Source organism: Sus scrofa, chromosome 1, assembly GCF_054392235.1.
Source record: "Sus scrofa isolate SSC_HxYL_T2T_F1_AM1 chromosome 1, Sscrofa_HxYL_maternal_Yorkshire_Landrace_v2.0, whole genome shotgun sequence".
Classification (NCBI taxonomy): domain Eukaryota; kingdom Metazoa; phylum Chordata; class Mammalia; order Artiodactyla; family Suidae; genus Sus; species Sus scrofa.
Window position 1 is genome coordinate 49,088,874 of NC_139383.1, and position 21,563 is coordinate 49,110,436.

Here is a 21,563-nt window from a genome sequence, read left to right on the forward strand (position 1 = left end):
ATTGGCTGTGGGTATGGAAGAGCAGAATCCACAGTGACAGCATTTTTCTGCTCTGAACAGCTGTGAGGATGGATTCACTACTGGCTGAGATGTGCAAGGGAATAGGATGTCTGTTACCCAAAAAGGAAGGTCATTTTGAGAGACCCTCCAGTGGAGGCCTCAAAGAAAATGGGAGCTCAGGCGAGAGGTCAGGCCTGGAGATGTAAATTTGGATGGCATCAACATATAGATTTCCTTTAAAGCCCTGACACTGGATGAGCTCCCCAAAGTGGTAAGAATAGAGGAGAGGTGAATTCTGGGGCTTGAATCTTGGGGAGCTCTATGTTGTGAGGTTTGGAGAGGAAGAGAAACCAGAAGAGTGGCTTGAAATGGAGCAGCCCCCGTATTAGAAGGAAGACCGGGAATGTGACTTCCTGGAAGGGAGGACAGTGACTCAGTGACAGGTGGGCTAGTGGTGCTGACAATGTGGGGATGAGGACCGTGACTTGACCTTGGCATTGTTGTCTGGAGGGAGGATGAAGGCTGATTGGAGTGGGTTCAAGAGAGAATGAGAAGAAAGGAAGGGAATCTTTCTTTTAACAAAGCAATAAAATGGGGCCATAGCTGCAGAGGGATGTGGGGATTAAAGAGGGTATTATTTGGGTGGTGAAAACGACTTGTTTGTAGAGGGGAAAAGAACAGAGAGAAATTGATGATGCAGGAGAGCTGTGGCTTTGCTCTGGGATAGATAGGAAGACAGGACCTGAAGTAGCATGAGTGGAGGTGCCTTTGCTGAAGGCCCAGAGGGCTTTGGGTTTAAAAGGTTGTTTGTTCTAAGGTGTTCTGAGGATGAGTTTTTTACCTATGTATATACATATATACATCAGAAATGGCCATGTATTGTCACAAATGCGATGCATCATCTTTGTTAGTGTAGCACGAAGCACCCTGTATACTCCAGCCACCTTCTCTGTGGTCTAGCCCACAATGACCTTTGAGTCCCAAAAACCTCTGTTCCACTCACCACAGGACCTTTGCATGTACAGTTACATCTGCCTCCAAGGGCATCCACTCCATGGCTTCATTCAGAACTTCATAGCATTTTCCACAGATAGAACTTTCCATTCTATCATGTGCTTATTTAATTAATGTCAGTCTTTACAATTAGGCTGTAATCACATGAGGCTGGAACAGCTCTTAAAATGTATAAAAAGCACAGAATATACTGAGTAACATATAGTGGCATTCAATATTTATTCACTGGCAAACATTATTAATGAAATACATTTTTGTTTTAACAATGAATTGTACTTTATTGTTTATATTTTTTCTTTTTTTATTATAGTTGATTTAAAACATTGTGCCAATTTCTGCTGCACAGCAAAGTGACCCAGTCATACATATATATACATTCCTTTTCTTGTATTATCTTCCATCATGGTCCATCCCAAGAGATTGGCTATAGTTTCCTGTGTTATACAGTAGGACCTTATTGCTTATAATTCTAAATGCAATAGCTTGCAAAAAAATATGGAATGTTTCATGAATTTGACTGTCATCCTTGCAGAGAGGCCATGCTTATCTTCTCTCTGTCCTTCCAATTTTAGTATATATGCCTTGGAAGCAAGCACTATATTTTAAATTTATATGATACAAAGTAAACAATACAGGTGCTTCCTGTTATTCAGTTTGTCTGCCTGCTTATATGTAGATGAGTAGATTATATTCAAAATTGTACTTAGTTCTCTGCTGCCTAAACAACATATTTTAAGGAGTAAAATGTCATCTAGTAATCCAGGGAGTAGTTTTACATTGGAAGAATATTTCTGTCTAAATATAAGACATTGAAAACTAAACTTTGTGCTTCTACAATTTAGAGATAGCACTGTGTCAAGTATGGATACAATTTTCCACTGAAATAAAATGTTCATTGGTCTGTAAAACTGTGTCTTTAGTGGATCATGGTGATGTAGAGGCTGAAATATGAGTGGGCCTATGGTACCAGAGGGCTGGAAATTAAAATTTGAACAAACTAAAATTGAATCAGTGGCTCTGCGTTGATTCAAATGATATACAGATAACAAAATGAGGAACAAAACAGTGTGGCTAAAGCACTAACACTCAAAAATCAGGTGACTTTCAACAATAACTAAAATCTAGCAGGAATCAAATAAAGTGAGTGTTTGTTCCTGATGCTTGTTGCCTCTGTGGTTATTAAGAGAGTGTAGATAATGGAGACCTCAGTTCTGCACCTGAGGGGTGGGGGTCTGCATTGTTCTTCTATATGTGCCCACTGTGTGACTGAAGTTTACAAGATAGAAAGGTCAATTAAAAAGTACTGAGTTCCACAAAAAGAGATTGCCTACTATTACTGTATAATTGAAAAAAAAAAAAGTAAACCATCAGCAAAACCAAAAGGTAATCTACTGAGTGGGAAGAGATATTTACAAATTATATGACAGATAAGGGGTTAATATCCAACATATCTATAAACAGCTCATACAATTCAACATTAAAAACCCCACAAACTACTCAATTAAAAATGATCAGAAGAACTAAATAGACATTTTTCTAAAAGAGGAAATGCAGGTGACCAACAGGCACATGAAAACATGCTGGACATCCCTAATTATCAGGGAAATGGAAATCAAAACCTAAATGAGATATGACCTCACATATGTCACAATGGTCATCATCAAAAAGAACACAACTAAGAAATGTTGGCGAAGATGTGGAGAAAAGGAAACCCTTATGCACTGTTGGTGGGAATGTAAGTTGGTGTAGCCACTATGGAAAACAGAATGGACATTTCTCAAAAAACTAAAAATAGAATTACCATATGAATCACCAATTCCACTCTCAGGTATATATCCAAAAAGAACAAAAACACTAATTCAAAAAGAGACATGCACCCCAGTGTTCATAGCAGCATGATTTACAATAGCCAAGACATGGAGGCAACCTCAGTGTCCATCAGCAGAGGAATAGATGGTGAAAATGTGTGAATGTACTTATATATATACACACACACTCAATGGAATACTACTCAGCCACAAAAAAGAATGAAATTTTGCCATTTGCAACAACATGGATGGACTTGAAAGGCATTATGCTTAGTAAAATAAGTCAGAGAGAGAAAGAACAATAGTATATGATATCACCGATATGTGGAATCCAAATATTATAACAAATGTGACTAGAACAAAAAGCAGAAGACTCAGAGATAATAGGGAAAAAACTAGTGGTTACCAATGGGGAGAGGCAAAATAGGAATGGGATTTTTTCAAAAACAGTTATTTTGGAATTAAATGAAATCATATGTGTGAAACTTTTGAAAATTCTAAAGCATTAGAGAACTTAAAGACTCATTCAACTAAAAAAAAATGTTCTATGCATAGAGGTGCAGCCTCAAGGTCCATATTAGCCCTTCAGTTGACATCCCATGTAGCCCCTATCTGTCTTAGGTAGAACAATGTTTAATATGTATACCTTTTATATAACTGCCAAAACATCACTGCTGTGGTACCAAAGCAAAATTCAGTCCTAACAGTTACTGGCATAAAAATGAGTAGAAAATATTATGATGCAAAGGGAAAAGAAGGATTAATGTAGGATAAGCTGTTATATAAAATTACTTGGATCTTTAATGCAATATTCCACATTATTTTAGCATTAATGGAGAGAGGAAAGGAAAAATTGGTATTCTACTTAATATAGAATTAATTTAATATTTTAGAATGGATTGATCTTATTTCAAAGATATATTAATTTCAGTAATTTGAATTTTGAGGTTGCTCATATGCCAGGTTTGATTCTTTGACCTGTGTTGATATAAAGTGAAGAGCATCAAAATTCCAAAATCACTGTTTAGTAGTGCCATCTTGTTAGATGAAGTTAATAAATTGTGAGGAAGAGAAAATATTAATTATCAGTATGCTTTTAATAGAACTGTATTAATACCCAGTGTCCTACTTTTGATGAATCTAAGACTGTATTCTTATTGACAAATATTGTTAGTAACTTTATGTACTTCTTTCTTGAGACCTGCTTCTGAATTGAAGTGTAATCAAAAGAGCTCCCTTAAAAATCAAATTATTCAGGTTAATTGTTATTAATTTCCCACATTCATATTTAAATGACTATCGCATGACAAAAGTACTATTTTTCAGAGCAATTAAAATAGAAAATAATGTTCTGAATGGAATTTACTATTATTAGAAGATGAAATAATCTCATGTGAGATAGAACACAGTGAAAAGAATGAGCATTTGAAATAGCTACATCGGCTCTTCAGACATACTGAATTATAGTTATCATCAGTGAGTAGAATTATACCTTATTTAAGATGAGCAATAAACAACTAAAAAAAGTAAAAATAGAACTACCATATGACCTGAACTGTACTTTCACCTTGGAATAGAATAGTGGTAGATGAGGCTTGTTTTAAGAAAAGTTTTGATTTCTTATGCATCATAAATACTTCCATCATCAGAGCCAGTTAATAATCTCCATTAGCAAGTTTTATTTTTGACATTTTAAAATCTATGATAGTATCAAAACTGGATGGAGTTCCCATCGTGGCTCAGTGGTTAACGAATTCAACTAGGAACCATGAGGTTGTGGGTTTGATCCCTGGCCTTGCTCAGTGGGTTAAGGATCCGGTGTTGCCCTGAGCTGTGGTGTAGGTCACAGGCACACCTTGGATCCCGTGTTGCTGTGGCTGTGGCGTAGGCCAGCAGCTCCAGCACTGATTAGACCCCTAGCCTAGGAACCTCCATATGCCATGGGTGTGGCCCTAAAAAAGACAAAAGACAAAAAAAAACAAAAATAAAACAAAACAAAACCAAAAAACCCCTGGAAATATCTTGCCTTTATTATCTTATAGACAAGAAAATGCTAGAAAAAGGGAGAAAAGGAGAAAAATTCAAAGTAAGCAAACATTCACTATAAATTCAGATTTGGAATTTATAGTGTCAACCAACTTTTTCTATAATCTAGATCTGCCAGTTCAACCACAAATTCATTATCTAAAAGTGAAATACAGAACTTAGAATTTATGTCGTAGTTCTACATTCTCTTTGTTTTAAGAGACTTAATAATGTCTTTCAGTTTAAATGAAAACAACTGTATATTAAAATTTAGAAAAATAAAAATTCCCAGGCCAGGGATTGAACCTGCACCATAGCAGTGATGCAAGCCACCACAGTGACAATGTCAAATCCTTATCCTGCTGAGCTTCAAGAGAACTTCCTTACAAACTTTCCTTTTTCCTCTTCTTCTTCTTGTTTTTCTTGTTGATATTCAGTATAAAGAATTTTATTTTTCCTGAAACATTTGGGGGTAAGTGTCCAACTTGATGTCCAATCACCTATAAAACTCTACTGTGTGATTCCTAAAAATAAAGACATTCCCCTACATAACCACAGTACAAACATCAAAATCAGGAAATTCAACAGATGTGTTACTGACATCTGATTCTCAGACTCCATTTGAGTTTCATCAATTGTCCCAATAATGTCTTTTGCAGCCAGAGTATCTGCTTTACCTTCCAAACTTTTCTTAATTTCATTGACAGTTTTTGTACCTAGATGGCCAGAAATTATGTATTTTAAAATGCCATAAATTAAAAATGTCTGTAATTGGGCTGCTCAACAGAAAAGGAATATGGATAAAGTGCACTTGTGAAAAAGTTGTAGAGACACCATAGGAACCATGTGATGAGCCAGCCATGAATGTAACAGAGAGCAGAAATGGCATAGCAACCCCCAAAGCTTCTTTCTCATTGAGGCAAATGCTGAAGGTTAAAGTGGAGAAGACAGAAGGGAAGACTTGTTTTGATGATTGGGGACATACTGACTTTGAAACATTCCAGATTTTTGTGGACTATTTAGGCAGAAGGTCATTCAGCAGTTGAGCAAATGTGGGTAGATTCCAAGAGAGAAGACTGGGTTGTGTTCATCAGATTACTCAAAACTGTGATATTCTGTCTATGGGACATACCTGTCTATTTTGTTAAGCTTTGAGTCTTTGAATTTGGGTTGTGTTGAATAGGGTAGTAAATGAGATCTCCTAGAGAGAGCCTGTGAGCTGTGAGGAAAAGATGGTCAAATGCGGATCCCTGGGAAAGCCACTAGCTGAGGAGGTCATCAGAAAGGTTGGAAGCGGGGCATGAAAGAAGGAAGGCTGGAAAATCAAGGGGGAATAATATGAAGAAGTGGGAAATAGTCAAAAGGTTCAGATTCCACAGAAAGTCAAATGAACTGAGAGATCAGTTGTGCTTCAAAGATTGCAGGAAACAGTTATGCTAATTATACCATAAATTACGTCCTCTGCTCCAGCGGGTATTTCCTTCCATCCATGATTAGAGTGCCAAACTCTCTTGCATATCACTCGTACATTTCACTTCCACCACACATAACTCTGAGCCCTGGTGGACTTACGGAGTCAGTGATGATATTGCTAACAGGATCATAGACAACAATCCCATATAAATATAGAAGCTACCTTTCATTGTTGTCCTACTATTAAGGAGTTTAAAACAGAGTATTTTACTTTAATTACCTGTGCATATTTTAAAGCATATGTTCTAAATATGACTTTGTATCCAAAGTGTACAGAACTTAGTAGGATTGAACAGAATTAACATAAAAAACCCTCATGGTTATTTGATATAAACATATTTGTAAAAAAGACCTGAGGCATTTGGAAAGTATTTTTAAACTTATGGTGTTACATTTAAATCTAACTCAACTGTTGAAATAGCTAAGAAGGCTTTTATAAACACGAATAAATTCAATGATTAAGTTACCATTTATTGAAAAATCTGTATCATTATAGTCTTAATAAAGACACATAAGACACATCCTTTCTAAAGTTTGTTTTGTAGTTATTTAGGTATTTTACCTTGTCAACTAAACCCTTAATTTTCCTTGGTAAGAAGGCTCTTCTGATTCATTCATCTCTAAGTTTCTCACATTGCTTGGCCTCCAGACCCAAAGACCAAACTGAGAGATAAAGTGAAACATTTCTTAACATATCATATCACAAAACATTAACAAAAAACAAATATCTAGTTTGGTAAGATTAAATTTTGCTCCTGCTTCTATGCAAACAGGTCACCTTGAGTGCTTTACAGTTCTTCAAATTAGATTTTTAAATTTCCCATTACAGCTTTCACTAGTGATTAGATTGGTTAGCATGTGGTACTAATACAATCAACCAACAGTATCGTAGTTTTTATCAAACTTTTGAATTCTATGTGGGACTTTTGGCTGTTTTGCTCAAAGCCGCAAATTCACTCTTAACCTTGGCCTCATTTATAACTGTGCAATGCTGGTTAAAAATAAAGGGGCATTGGGTGACAGAAGTGGGCAAACTATTTACAAATGCATTTATATACTTGCAAAATGAGTTCAAAGAACTTATCTATTCATCCAGATCTGTAGCACGTTTGTTCTTAAGGAACAGTGCTTTTTTTGGTCCTGAGATCTGAATTTCTTGCATTGATGAACCTCCAACACTGACCTGTTAGCATCTTTCCACCATGTACCTGTAACCAGCAGAGTGTTCAGAATTACAATCAGCCCACACTTAAGAGATATAAACCTGTCTCAAGTTTAAAACACGACTTTTAAAGAGGCATGTTTATTTCAAAGCCTTATGATTTTAAACCAAAATAGCCATCTCCATTTTGTACAGGAAAGAACATATGTAGGCAATAAAAAAATCCAAGATAGTATAATGTTTCTTGATTCCTTACATGTAACATTTCATGCTGAATTATCTGAAGAAAATTATCTTACAGAGGAAACAAATTAATAGGTAGAATGAAAAATTCTTTCATTAAAAATAATTTTAAGGTAGTGTATAGAAACTAAATAATTGAATGAGTATGGTAACACAAAGCTTGAAAATATTATAGTTACTCAGTTTATAATATTATTGCTACTATGAAGGCCTTTAAAGGAACACAGTGTATCAAGTCATTCAGGTTGTGGCTTCGGTCAAGTCTAAAAGTTAAAGTTTAATCATTGAACTAAGGTATTATTATACTCTTTATATTTGTAAGTACCTAAAAGAAAAAAAAATCATTACTATTTTAACTAAACATTCTTACCTTAAAGGATAAATAAGTATTTGAACTCTGAATCTTTACTATCATCCTATTTTCCAGAAATTAGTGTATCAGTTTGCTAAATATTAAACTTAACTAAAACAATAGAAATTCATTAATAATATTGCAAATTTAAAGTGGGAAAAATAACTCTTTGTTTGATAATAACTCTACTAAAAGCTTTATAACTTGCACATGATTTAATTCTAGTATTGCTGGAAAAATTATTTCTTCAAAAAAATTAAAAATAATTTTTTTTTCTGGAATTAGAAGAGATTTAAAAAAAGGGCAAAGAAAATGTTAATTTGTTTGATATTATAACCAGTCAGGAGGAAAACCTTTTCCTTCACATTAGTGTGTTAGCTTCATGCAGGCAGGGGTTTTATGTGCTTTGATCTCTGCAGTACCCTCAGCACCAAGAGCAGTGCTTATGTACAAACGATTAATAAGAATTGGTGAATGAATGGAAATGAATCAGACAACCTGGGAGCCATCTCCTATTTACCAATCAACATAATTGTGCCATTCAAAGAAAAGTAACATGTAAACTGACACTAATAAACTCTTTGACATCATTTTGTGCAAGGCTGGTTACTTTTCCAGAGTTATACAGAATCCAAAGCCACGTGCCCTCACAACAGGGTGTTGATGTCTCCATGCTCTGCTACCTTTTATTCTAACATACAGGGGTCAAATCTGGACCAAGGGAAGATGTGTTTAGATCAACACAAAGCTACTAACCAACCCGATATACCTAATTACTTGTAAGAATAATTACTTGAACTTCATGGTCACCTATGGGCCAATAGTATTTTAATTCAAGAGAAATAAGATATTATTAAGATAATAATGGCACTAGGCTTAAGATGTTATGCATATCCATATATAAAGCTTATTTTTAAAAATCAAAAATATAAAAGGTTTATGGTAGCCTGTTGGTTCCATTCTGTAACTAGTTGATAGGAATTCGCAAGTTATAAAACAAGGAACTTAAAAAATAACCACCTTGTATGGAATACCAGAAATCAAGAAAATTGCAGCCAAGCTGAACTCCTTCAGGAGAATCCTTCAGCCTGAAGCTTCCACAGTCTTTTATGTTCTGAGTTAGATTCGCTGAATTTATTCATGGACACTCCATCTGTTCAGTGCAGAAGGAGCTTGGGAGAGTATATTTATGGGTGGCCTCTAGCCCTGATCTGATGTCACAAAAGTAGGAAAATACTAAGATTATGCCCAAATTCAGAACGGCTTGTGAAATACTGTTGACAAAATAAAGTTCAAGATTCTGTTTTGAAGAATCTGGGTCAGACCCCTTAAGTTTTGGACAAATTAAGCATGACTATTTTAATTTAAAATGGCTATTTGGTTAAATTGAAAATATTTCAGTTGAGAAAATTAATAGTTAGATGATTTAAAACCTTTTTCATGTACTTACATCATTTCAATGCTTATAATATTTGACACATCATATTAGGGAAGAATTTTAAAAGTTCAGTAATTTTTGTCAACAACAGAATACTTTACCCTCTGACCTTAAACAGTGAGACTTCAAGATAGGATGCTTGATCTTAGGTCTGCTAAAGTAAGGAGACGTTATATTACATGTTTCCATGTACTTACTTGCTGTTTTTTGGAGGTGGGGTGGGGTCTTCCCAGGCAGCAAAGAGGGGTTAAGCAATCTGACTTGTCATCATTGGTTGACACTAATTTTCTGATTCAGCTTGAATTGATGTCACTGGAATCAGTTGAAGCAGTTGTTCTGTGATTTGAAGTGATTGATCTTCTTCTGGAGTTATATTTAGACAAAAATATATGCAAATGATGTGTGGTGCTTCCTTGTTCTCTTATTTTCATAAGAAAGAAGTGTGTGCTATGTTTCTTTTGCAATTATCCTAGGAAAAAATATCCCGAATGTAAATGAAAATCGTCTAGATGAGTTATTAAGGAACGAAATTACATCCCACATAAACATGAGGTATAATCCTATTATGATTGTTTTGCTTTTTCATTTCTACTCTGGCTCTTCCAGCTCAAATTTCATCTGGCTTTTTTTTTTCTTCTTCTTCTTTTTTTTTTGAACCCTTACATTCATTTAGAGTTCTTGCATTAGAGAGGTCACAACTTCCGCAATATTTTAGGTTTCAATGAGTCTTGTGTTTTGCAGCATAATTTTTCTGCCTTTAGCATTTCATGTCTTTTTTTTTTTTTTCTTGTGGAATTGTTTTTTGGATTTGATTTTGGTTAAAATTGGTTTTCTTCCTGAATGTTACTCATCGTTTAGTGGGGGCTCTTTCTTTTCCCTGGCCCAGCAGTTCTGTTATTGAGTCCTGGGGCAATGAGCTGGTTCAGGCTGGGCTACCGCTACCCCTCCCCAGACCCCGCCCCTGGGTGGAGACTTCTCTTGGCTTTGGCTGGCAGGCTGTGAGCAGGCTCCCAGGGATTCACTACAGGTCACCAGTCCTGGGCATCGTACCTCGCTTTTCTCTAAGACACCAAAACACACGTGCAGAGGCGATTCTTCTCTGACATGTGACAAATCAAAAGCCTGTATTGTATTGGACATGCCACAGATGTGTGTTTTCTCATCTGGCTCCTCCCTCCCTGCTTGCTGTGATGAGGGCCTCAGGGATTCTGTGTGTATTGCCCACACAGCTCCATCTCGTCCTTCCAGACAAGGGACACTGACCCGGCAATGAGGGCTCTGCACTGCCTGAAGGCTGAAGGGGCAAGAGCTTCCTCTGAACTTCTCCGGATCAGGACCAGTTTTGACCCTTCTTAGCTGCTGGTCTTCCTAGATCATGGTTCAGGATTATGGCCATTTTCTAGTTTCACTAGGACACATGTTTCTTTCCTGTATTTGTATTCTTGTTGGTGAGTTTCAGAAAGAAGAAGCAAGCATGGTGGCCTTCCTTCCAGAACTTTAACTGGATGTTCCAGATTACATTTGGATATAGTCCATTGAAATTCTGATAAGCTGCTTGCTGCAGGTACTGAAAGGTGTGTAAACTGCTATGGAAAAATTATTTTCCTCAGTCTGTTGTAGAGAACAACAGTGCATAATTCCTTACCCTATCTCCATGTACCTTATTTTAAAAGTAAAATGTGAAAGAGGATGTGTGGAGTGTGAAAATAATATGAGGATATGGTACATGTGACTTCAACATTCATTTTCATTTGATCATGAAATCAGTATTAAAAGTCCATGTGTCTCAAAAAAAAGTAAGCTCCTGGATTTCCCACTGTGGCGCAGCAGGTTAAAGATCATTCATTGCCACAGCTGTTGTATAGGCTGCAGATGTGGCTCAAATTCGATCCCTGGCCTAGGAACTTCCATACGCCCTGGCAAAAAAAAAACAAAAAAAAAAAACAAAAAACAAAACAAAAATTAGGCTCCTTTGTGAGGAGCCTAATTTAGGAAAATTGAAAAAACTGTTTAGCTTTACCCTCTGCAACACTCCACTCACCAACCCAATCATTACCCTGTTACTCCAGCAGCTCTTTCCTACTCAAACTCTTGGATAGGAAGAAATACATTACTTCCTGGAATCATACACACCAGAAACCAGGAACTAGATGAAAAACAAAACCACACACAACTAAAGAGCTTTGTTCTGTAACTAACTTGCAGGCTGCGAAGCTTTCCTAGGGTACAGGAATTAATTAACGATCTTGATTTGTAAGGCTGGTGCTTTTGATACTTGCTACACCATGAGATGGATGAGAATGTAAGAATAAATAAAGATGCTAACTCAAACTATAAAGATAAGCACGAAATGTGTAAAAGTCAGTAATAATTATTATAGTTTTGCATTAAATTAACTTTTATATAAAACCTTCACTTTACATATAGCATAATTGTGTGTTACTTGTGTAACTATTCGAATATTTTTATAAATAATATGGTAAAATCAGTCTGTAATTCATATAGCATAAGGTGGAAAAATGCAAGAATTTCTATAAATTCATGCTCTTTTAAGAAAAAGGGTATCAATATAAAGTTTCATTCTCTCTTTTTGAAGACTTGAAATAGGCTGGCTGAGTTGTAGCATTCAGGGATAGTTTATGGCCCTAGGCTAAAAAATAGATATGGGCTTAAAGATAGCCTTTCCAAGATGGGATTATAGTCCTTCTCATTTGAAAAATTGCTTTGGTGACCTGGGGTCTATTAAATGGCTTCTGAAGGCCATTCCTCCTCTGAGTGGATTTATCATTTATAGCCACCTATGGACTTGGACTTGGACTCACTCCCTTTAAGGAGAATGCTGCTGTCTGAGGATGTAACCAGGTCTAAAATCTATTTGTAGTAGCAACTACCAAACATTATCTCAAACTGTGAGATCCCCCACCAAGGTTAACTTCCAAGGCTTTTCTGATAGTCATTGTCTTGTTTCTGAATCCTGAATTTTCAACACCTACATTTTCACTTTTGTGTGAAAAAAAACCATAATCAGAGGGAAAAAACAGTATTCTCTACCACCACCACCCCCCTGCCACACATGTGGAAATACCAGCCTGGAATATGATAGGTAAAGGAAAGCCAGGAACTCTGCAGACTATTAAGAAGATACTGACTTCAGAAGCCAGTCAGTAGATGTTGCCGTAAACATGGATTTGCAGAATCTTCAAGTTACCGGAACCCATTTCCCAAAATCTTCTCCAAACAGAGGAATTACCATTAGCTCTGTCATGATAATTTCTTGTTGGAATGGTCAGCCTGCTTTAACCTGGCCCCCTGTTTCCTTGTAGTTCATGTTACCATAATGTCTGCGAAATAGAGCTCTTGGGACATGTATAGCAATTTGCCTCACTTGCTCTTCTTGCTCTTAACAAAGTATTCAAGGAAACAAAGAATAACAGAAAAAACTTGTATTCCTGAACTGAACTAGATTTACTTCATTGTCCCCTTTGCACATTTCATGATTACCTCATTTGACAAATACTGCCCATTCAGAATAAATGTAACAGTCAGAAAACATATATTCCTTTTATTTGGTAAACCGTTAGTGAAATTTAAATTGCTGTAGCACAGCCAAAGAGGTAATGAAAAGAACATTGGTTTTAGTAGGACTCAGAGTCCTGAGTTTAGGGTCCTAGATCTTTTAAATGTATACTGACTTGGTTTATGTGAATGGTTTCACCTCTCCATGCCTGATATGCTGTAAGCAAAGTAGACAAGAAGCTTCAACTAATTTAAAGGGTTGTTTGGTGATTATTTCATGTGCATGTATGTGTTTGCTTTTTTTAATCCTGCTTTATTCCAAAATCTATTTGAAGTGGTTTACAGAGACATGTAGAATATAAGCAGGTAATTGGAACAAAATTAAGTCAAGGCAAAGACTAGGCTAAAAGTGGACTAAATCAGATCTTAGTTAATAGAAGTCAACACAAAAGGAAAGGCTAAATGGGTACATGATCTGAGAATCTCTCTCTTTCTTCCTTGCTATGACCAGTCATGAACAGAGTGGTCCACATTAAAAGTATGGTCTTCATTTGCATTCTTATGATGGAAATGCAGACACCTCTTCTGTCATTTCTCATAGGAATTTTGTCACCATCTAGCTTCTCCCTAAGGTTAGGCGAAGTTGTATTATGCTGCTATCCTTCTGTTCCAGTGTTGTACCATATTTAGTTAATGTTTATCTGAAACCATGAACTTCAAAATGTACTGCTTCTTATATGATGACTTGATTATGTAGAATTTCAAAAGGCAGCAACATTCTAAAAGGTCAAGTTTACCATTTCTATGTGAACAGCACTTCCTACCCTGGGATGTTTGCTCTGCCATCCTTCCAAGTACCAGGAAATATGACTATTTGATGAACTAATTTTTGATAGATGCTACCTTCTAGTATGAAAGTTCCAACCTCCTATTGGTGGTGTTGAATTTGTCTGTTGATAGACTTGCAATTCTATTCCCCATTGGCCACTGCTAAAGCAGGTGAAATTGAAATGCTTAACAAAAGTATAAAAACCATGTTCAAAAGGAATGAGTAGAGGATGACATTTACAGAAGAAAAAAGAAAAAGAAAAGAAAGGGATGTTAAAAATTTAAGAACTTGAATCATACAACTGAGAAATTAAGTCCAAAAAAATCAGCATAAAGTAGTTTTTAAAAAGCTACGCAGGAGTTCCTGTTGTGGAACAAATCCAACTAGAAACCATGAGGTTGCAGGTTTGATCCCTGGCCTTGCTCATTAGGTTAAGGATCCAGCATTGCGTGAGACACGGCTTGGATCTGGTGTTGCTGTGGCTCTGGCCTAGGCTGGCAGCTGTAGCTCTGATTCGACCCCTAGCCTAGGAACCTCCATATGCCACAGGTGTGGTCCTGAAAAGACAAAAAAAAAAAGACAAAAAATAAATAAATAAAAAGCTAAGCAACTTCAATTAGGAAGAGCTAAATTTTATTAACTATATTGTAAAATTAAATAACAAGTTAAAAAAAAAAGAAAGAAGTCCATAAATTTAAAAGAACTAGAACATTTAAAACAAACAAACAAAAAATATAGCACAGTGGTAACCATGAAAAAAAAAATTAAAAAATGCAATAAACAGAAGTAAAAGTTAAAGCATAAGTCTTCCATATTGGATATTCAGTTATAGAGTTTCTTCAGTTCATCTTACATTTTGGTAAGTATATGTAAATAAAAGACGTTTTATCATCTCCATTAATGACAACAGAAAACTTTCATCTTAAAAGCAGAGAGAAAAATACTAATCTACACTCTTAAATACTAAATAGGAAAACTGGTGGAAACTCAAATTTTAAATGTTTACATTTAAAATTATCTTTTCCTGGATTTCCTTGGTGGCACAGTGGGTTAAGGATCTGCTGTTGTCTGGTTACAGCTATGGCTCGGGTTCGATCCCTGGCCTGGAAAGTTCTGCTGCCCCCCCCCCACTTTAAATTAGCTGTTCCTATAAATATATTGACTCTTAAGCATTAAAAAGTCATAGAAATAGAAAAACATAGTGGCTCTTGTTTTGCATTGATCTGAGGAAGTAGCTACCATATGTTCCATTTATATTTTTAAAGGGTCTTTTCTTTCGAAGACTAATAAAATTTTTCTACCATGTTTTACATAATTCTACTAAAATGTATTTCTATTTTTCTATGTGGTTTATGAACTCACAATTTCAAAATCAACAGAGAAAAGGAAAATTATCACTGAGGAACAAAATAATGTGTTTTGCTGTTTTGCCAAAAATTTTTATGACCACAGCCATGGCATATGGAACTTCCTGGGCCACAGATCGAATCTGAGCCACAGCTGTGACCTACAGTGCAGCTGTGGCAGTGCTGGATCCTTTAACACAGTGATTCTGCACCAGCTGGAGACTGAACCTATACTTCTGTAGGAATTCAAGCTGCTGCAGGCAGATTCTTAACCCACTGAGTCACAACAGAACTCCTGTTTTGCCAAAATTTGTTTCACCCTAAAAGTTATTATTCCTTCCATGGTCAACCCTATCAAAATTGAATAAAATGTAATAATTGTTACACATATTCTAACATTAAAATTTTTTTCTGAGGTGATATTAGCATCCTGTGAATTGTCTGTTGAGTTTTGAACATTGACAGTTCAAAGACTAATCCAATTTTTGATGTATCTTCCCAGTAAAAAAAAGGCCATAACCTGACTGAAATTTGTTAGAGGAAAATGCAGCATTGCTCTGTAAGGTTGATTAATTTTTTAAAAAAATGTTAATGCTCAGTCAAACTTGTGGTGACTGGAGATGTTTGAGTGGTTTATCAGGAGGGTCTTGAAAAGGAATAATATTTGCTTTGATGTTTTTGAAGTGAAAAATGGTTCTTGAATCACAAAAAAAAAAGGCTTTTGGAAAACATTGGTGTCTTTAAATTAAATCTTCCTCAGTGGAGGTACTTTATGGCGTAGTTTTATTAATTTTAAAATCTGTGCCTGGGGATTTTGCAGAAAAGTCCAGGAATGACCAGAATGTAGAGACTGACATCTAAATTAAGTTGTTAAATTCAGAGTTAAAATTTTAAAAAAATTTAAGGGAACTTAAAATGATCTCTTACTTAGAGAAAGTATCAAGGGATGAGTAGCTAAGCTGTATACACATAAGTATTAAGTAAAACCTGTCATTAATATTCGATTATAAATCAGCTATTGAAAATTAGAATATTACATGCCATTTTTACACATTTTCTTCCAGTTTTAGAAGAAAAAATATTTCATTTCTGGCATAATTATCCATGCTTAAGCAACACAAGCAATACTGAAAATTAAAGATGAAAAATTAAATTCTACAACTCTAAAATAATCTTTTTTTGGGGGGGGGGAACAATGACTGCAGCATGCAGAAGTTCCTGGCCTAGGGATCATACCTGAGCCACAGCAGTGACAACACCAGATCCTTACCTTGCTGAGCCACCAGTGAATTGTTAAAATGATCATTTTTAATGTGAGCTGAACACCATCCTGTCTTTCAATGCACCAATTTCCTTATCTCTGTGTAGAAATAGGTAGGAATCTGGGTGCATGGGTGGATGAATGAATAAAAATATGGAAATAATTTATAATATGGGAATCATAGTATAGGTGTTTTAAAATTTAAAAAAAACCCTCAACTGTAGCTTCATTTGAATTTTATAGAAGAAAAATAAACTGATATGAAAATGAAGAAAAACCCCAGTGTCAAATAAATGATTCTTCACTACAAGGTGGTACTTAAAATATGCCTCTCAGGTTAAAGAGAGTGGGAGAGGGAAGGAAAGAAACAGCAAAGTAGAAGAGCACAGGAGAGGATGCAGAAGGGAATATACATTATTCTGAGGTAGAGTCATTTGTCAAAACTATCCTCTTTGGGAGTTCCCATAGTGGCTCAGTGGTTAAGGAAACTGACTAGTAACTACGAGGATGTGGGTTTGATCCCTGGCCTCACTCAGTGGGTTAAGGATCCAGAGTTTCTGTGAACTGTGGTGTAGGTCACAGATGTGGCTTGGATCCAGTGTTGCTGTGGCTGTTACTGTGGCTGTGGCTGGCAGCTGCAGCTCCAATTCGACCCCTATGCTGGGAACTTCCATATGCCACAGGTGTGGCCCTAAAAAGACACCCCCCCCCCGCAAACTATGCTTTTTAATTTTAACTCTATTGACGCTCTTTTTAACAAATGAATGTGTGCCACTCATTTTAATAAGGCATATTATTTTACATTTCCTATGTCTATGGAATTCATATTTTCTTTTGCAACCTCAGATCCCCTGGGGTGTTATTAATCACTCCGTAACTGGATTCAGTGTCTTGCCCAGTCAATTTTACATAGATTGTCAGTGCTTGTGTTTATTTTCATTTATCTCTTAATTGACTGTACTAATGGTCTTACCTTTATTCCTTCCTTCCTTCTTTTTTTTTTTTTTTTTCTTTTTTCTTTTCCTCAACAAGGGCTTCTGGACATTGCATTTTCTTTTATTTAAAAAAAATTTTTGGCTGCGCCCAGGGCATATGGAAGTTCCTGGGCTAGAAATGGAATCTGCACCACAGAGCAACCTAAGCCACTGAAGTGACAACACCAGATCATTAACCCCCCGCATCACAAGAGAATTCCTGGGCATTGCATTATCTTAATTTTTTCCTGTCTCACAATACTATCTGCCTGTTGTCTTTATACATAAGTAATATATTGATTGGTTATAGAATTCTTTGGGGTTGTACTTTTGTTACCCTAGATTCAAGTAGACATTGCTTTGTTACCTCTTACGTTGAACTTCAGACACATCTGCTGCTAGCCTGATATTTATTAAGCAATTTTTTAGGAGAGGCTAGGGGACTCTAGAGTCAATAAGTTGTCTCTGCCATGTCTTGGCATTGACTATTCTGTATTTCTTTGAAATACAGTGCATTTTTTTAATATGTGGATTTATTCTTCATTGGGAGGAATTATATTACAGATTTAATATGCATCTTCTCTTGCATTTGTGAGCATTTCTACTTCACAAACATAAGTGATCTTTATGCTGGATTCCCTTTATCTTGTTTCTATATTTGTTTTTCTTTAATCATCTTAATCCCTTACATTAAAAAAAATAGCATTCACTATATAAACTCTAGTGTTTCATCAGTATCACTTATTTGATCTTTAATCAATTTTGTTTCTACTGTTTCTAAAGTATGTATTGCTGTGGAATGGTGGAATTATGATACTTGATTTGTGTTGTTAAGATTTTATAGCCATTTTTATCTCATGTCATTATTTCATCATCTTTGAGCTCACTTTTGCAGAATTTACATTCTCAAAGTACTTTATATCATAAAATAATTGTGAGAATTTCCATGAGTTATTTTTTTTCCATGTCAGACATTTGGTCTTTCTGTCTTTATTTTCTTATATTAGGAATTCTACAGAGATGTTTTTTCTATGTGCATCGATAAAATATGGTTGACATATTTACTCTCTTTCCACTATATCTGACACACCACTTAGTTTTTCTTTCAGAGCTGCAGATTTAGGGATGTACCTTTGGCTTTCTTATCCATTTTTTTCTTATTTGTGTGTACCTTAATTTTTTTTAATTTTCAATTTTTATACAATTTTTAAAGGTTTCTTTCCATTTACAGTTATTACAAAATATAGGCTTTATTCCCTGTGTTATACAGTACATCCCTGAGCCTATCTTACACCAATTGTTTATACCTCCTACTCCCTACCCCTCTGTTTCCCCTAACCCCCATTGGTAACCACTAATCTGTTTTCTATGTGTATGTGAGTCTGTACCTTTTTTGTTTTATTCAGTAGTTTTTTGCCTTTTTGGATTCCACATATAAGTGATACCTCACAGTATTTGTCTTTCTTTTTCTGACTTATTTCACTTAGCATAATGCCCTCCAAGTTTATCCATGTTGCTGTAAATGGCATTGTTTCACATTTTTATAGCTGAGTCGTATTCCATTGTATATATGTGTGCCACTCTTTATCCATTCATCTGTTGATGGACACTTAGGTTGTTTCCATATCTTGGTTATTGTAAATAATGCTGCTATGAACATTGGAAAAGTGTGTATATTTTTGAATTAGTGGGTGATATATATATATATATATACACCCAGGTGTGAAATTGCTGGATCATATAGTAGTTCTATTTTTAGTTTTTTGAAAAATCTACATACTGTTTTTCACAGTAGTTTCACCAATTTACATTCCTACCAACAGTGTACAAAGGTTCCCTTTTCTCTATATCCTCATCAATGTTTATTTGTGTTACTTCAGATGATGAATGGACAAACCATTCTGGCAAGTGTGAGGTGATATCCCATTGTGGTTTTTATTTGCATTTCCCTAATGATTAGGGATGTTGAGCATCTTTTCATGTGTCTGTTGGACATTTGCATTTTCTTTTTGGAAAAATGTCCATTTAATTCTTTGGCATGTTTTTAGTGGGGTTTTTTTTGATGCTAAATTTTATGAGCTGCTTATATATGTTGGAGATTAATCCCTGGTCGGTCACATCATTTGTAAATATCTTCTCCCATTCAGTAGGTTGTCTTTTCATTTTGTCAGTGGTTTTCTTTGATGTGCACATACTTTTGAGTTTAATTAGGTCCCATTTGTTTATTTTTGCTTTTATTCCCTTTACTTTAGGAGGCAGATTCAAAGAAAATACTGCTGCAGTTTATGTCTGAGAGTGTCCTAATTGTGTTTTCCTCTAAGAGTTTTATAGTATCAGGCCTTACATTTAGGTGTTTAATCCATTTCAAGTTTCCTTTTGTGTGTGGTATTAGAGAAGGTTCTAATTTCATTCTTTTACATGTAACTGCCCAGTTTTCCCAGCACCACTTACTGAAGACACTGTCTTTTGTCCATTGTATCGTCTTGCCATAGATTAATTTTTAAAGGCTGAGGTAATGGCAGAGTGAGCGGAAGTGGGAGGCTGAGCTGAGGTAGTACACGATCTTTCTTAGATTTTTTCTTAGATTTTTTTTTCTTCATCTGTAATTTTGTCAAATATTCAGTTCTAGAATCACTTCATCTGACTTTAGGTGTGAGGGTACGTATGACTTTGAAAAGGTTAACCCTTTGACTCTGGATCAATCCTTCATTCCATTTTGTATCTTCCAGAATCTTCGCTTCTACTCCCCTTTCCTAATAGGGAAGCCTATTCAAGTATTCCTCCCTACAGATCAAGCTCCCCTGGTGAAGGTTGTCAGATGTATGACTCAGTAGTACAGACACAGCAGAAGGTGCCAGCAAATGCTGCCCTCAGCAACCCTGCTGCAGAGGTCAAGTGCCTGGCCTGTCTTCTCTCTCTTTGTCTCTCCTTTTCACTCTTTCTTTTCTTCATCTTGATTCTCTCTCTCTCTCTCTTTCTCTCAGTATATCTCTCTCACTCTTCCTTGCTAGTTTCTGAAGATTATTATATTATGTTAGTCTGTTTCCTTGTCTGGATACTGTTGGTAATTTTTTTTATGACCACTTGTTCATTATTAGGTATCAGTGGAGAAAATTCTAATACTATAAAGACGTTTTAGCCATCTTAACCCAGAAGTCCCTATTTAATCTTTAAATTTCCTCACATACATCCTGAAATGATTTTCCCAACATCATCTGCAATTTTTAATGATCATTATATTTCTGAAACAGTTATGCTACACAAACTGTGGCATTTGAAAACATCTTGTATTTTTAAAAAATAATTAATGATAGAAAGTTTATCATAATGTATTGGGGTGGTCCTTAAATACACTTTTGAATATTTTTCTTCTGTTTGGTAGGCAATATGAATTTTGGAGTGTTTCAGTACAGTAAATAGTAAGTTGCATTAAATATGCTTTTCACGGGGACAATATATCCTCTTTATAATATTGTTGACTGATTCATAAAAGCATAAGCTGTTCATTTGCATTGGGCAATGAGCCATGGTTTCTTTTCTTATATGAGCAAGACACAGCACATTTAAAAAAATCTCTTGGTCATTTCCACACTGATTATTATAATCTATTGTAGTAGATTTTAAGTCCTTGTGCTTTAAATGGCTTACGATGCCACTTTTTAAATAAATTGACTATTTTATTTCTTCTTTTTTAAAAAGCAAGAGAGTAAAAATCATATATGAGTGAACTGGTGCTTAAAAATATGTTCTAATTATGAATGTCTAGATTTATCAGTTATTTTGTTATAGCCTTAACCTCTGTATTTGAAGAATGATATTTGTACTTCATGTCTTTTATATTTAATTAGTAAGTTCTCTACAGATAAAAGCATTTTTGTAAAGGGGTTCAGGAGTCTTTAGCTAAATTAGTATGCATTGAATACATTAAGTTAACCTAATATAGAAAAATAGAAGGAATATGTAATAGATTTCTGATTAAAATGCTCAAATTATTTTATAAAATTAGTAGAAAAATGTGTTAGTATATACCCAATAACTGGTATATCTTTAAAGACTGTGGGTAAACACTTGTGTTATTGTCAAAAGCTTATAAAGGCCATCTAAATTTGTTTTCTTTCAGAG

The 21,563-nt window shown here is 35.4% G+C and overlaps 1 protein-coding gene and 1 non-coding gene across 26 annotated transcripts in view; one reads left to right on the plus strand and one right to left on the minus strand.

The window, feature by feature from the left end:
- Nucleotides 1-21,563, plus strand: part of ADGRB3 (adhesion G protein-coupled receptor B3) — a 732,591-nt gene that overhangs the window by 198,688 nt on the left and 512,340 nt on the right. The window lies entirely within an intron of this gene.
- On the minus strand, nucleotides 1,504-1,610 carry LOC146406064 (U6 spliceosomal RNA). The gene has a single exon (XR_014834520.1). It is a non-coding gene; the product is annotated as a U6 spliceosomal RNA (small nuclear RNA).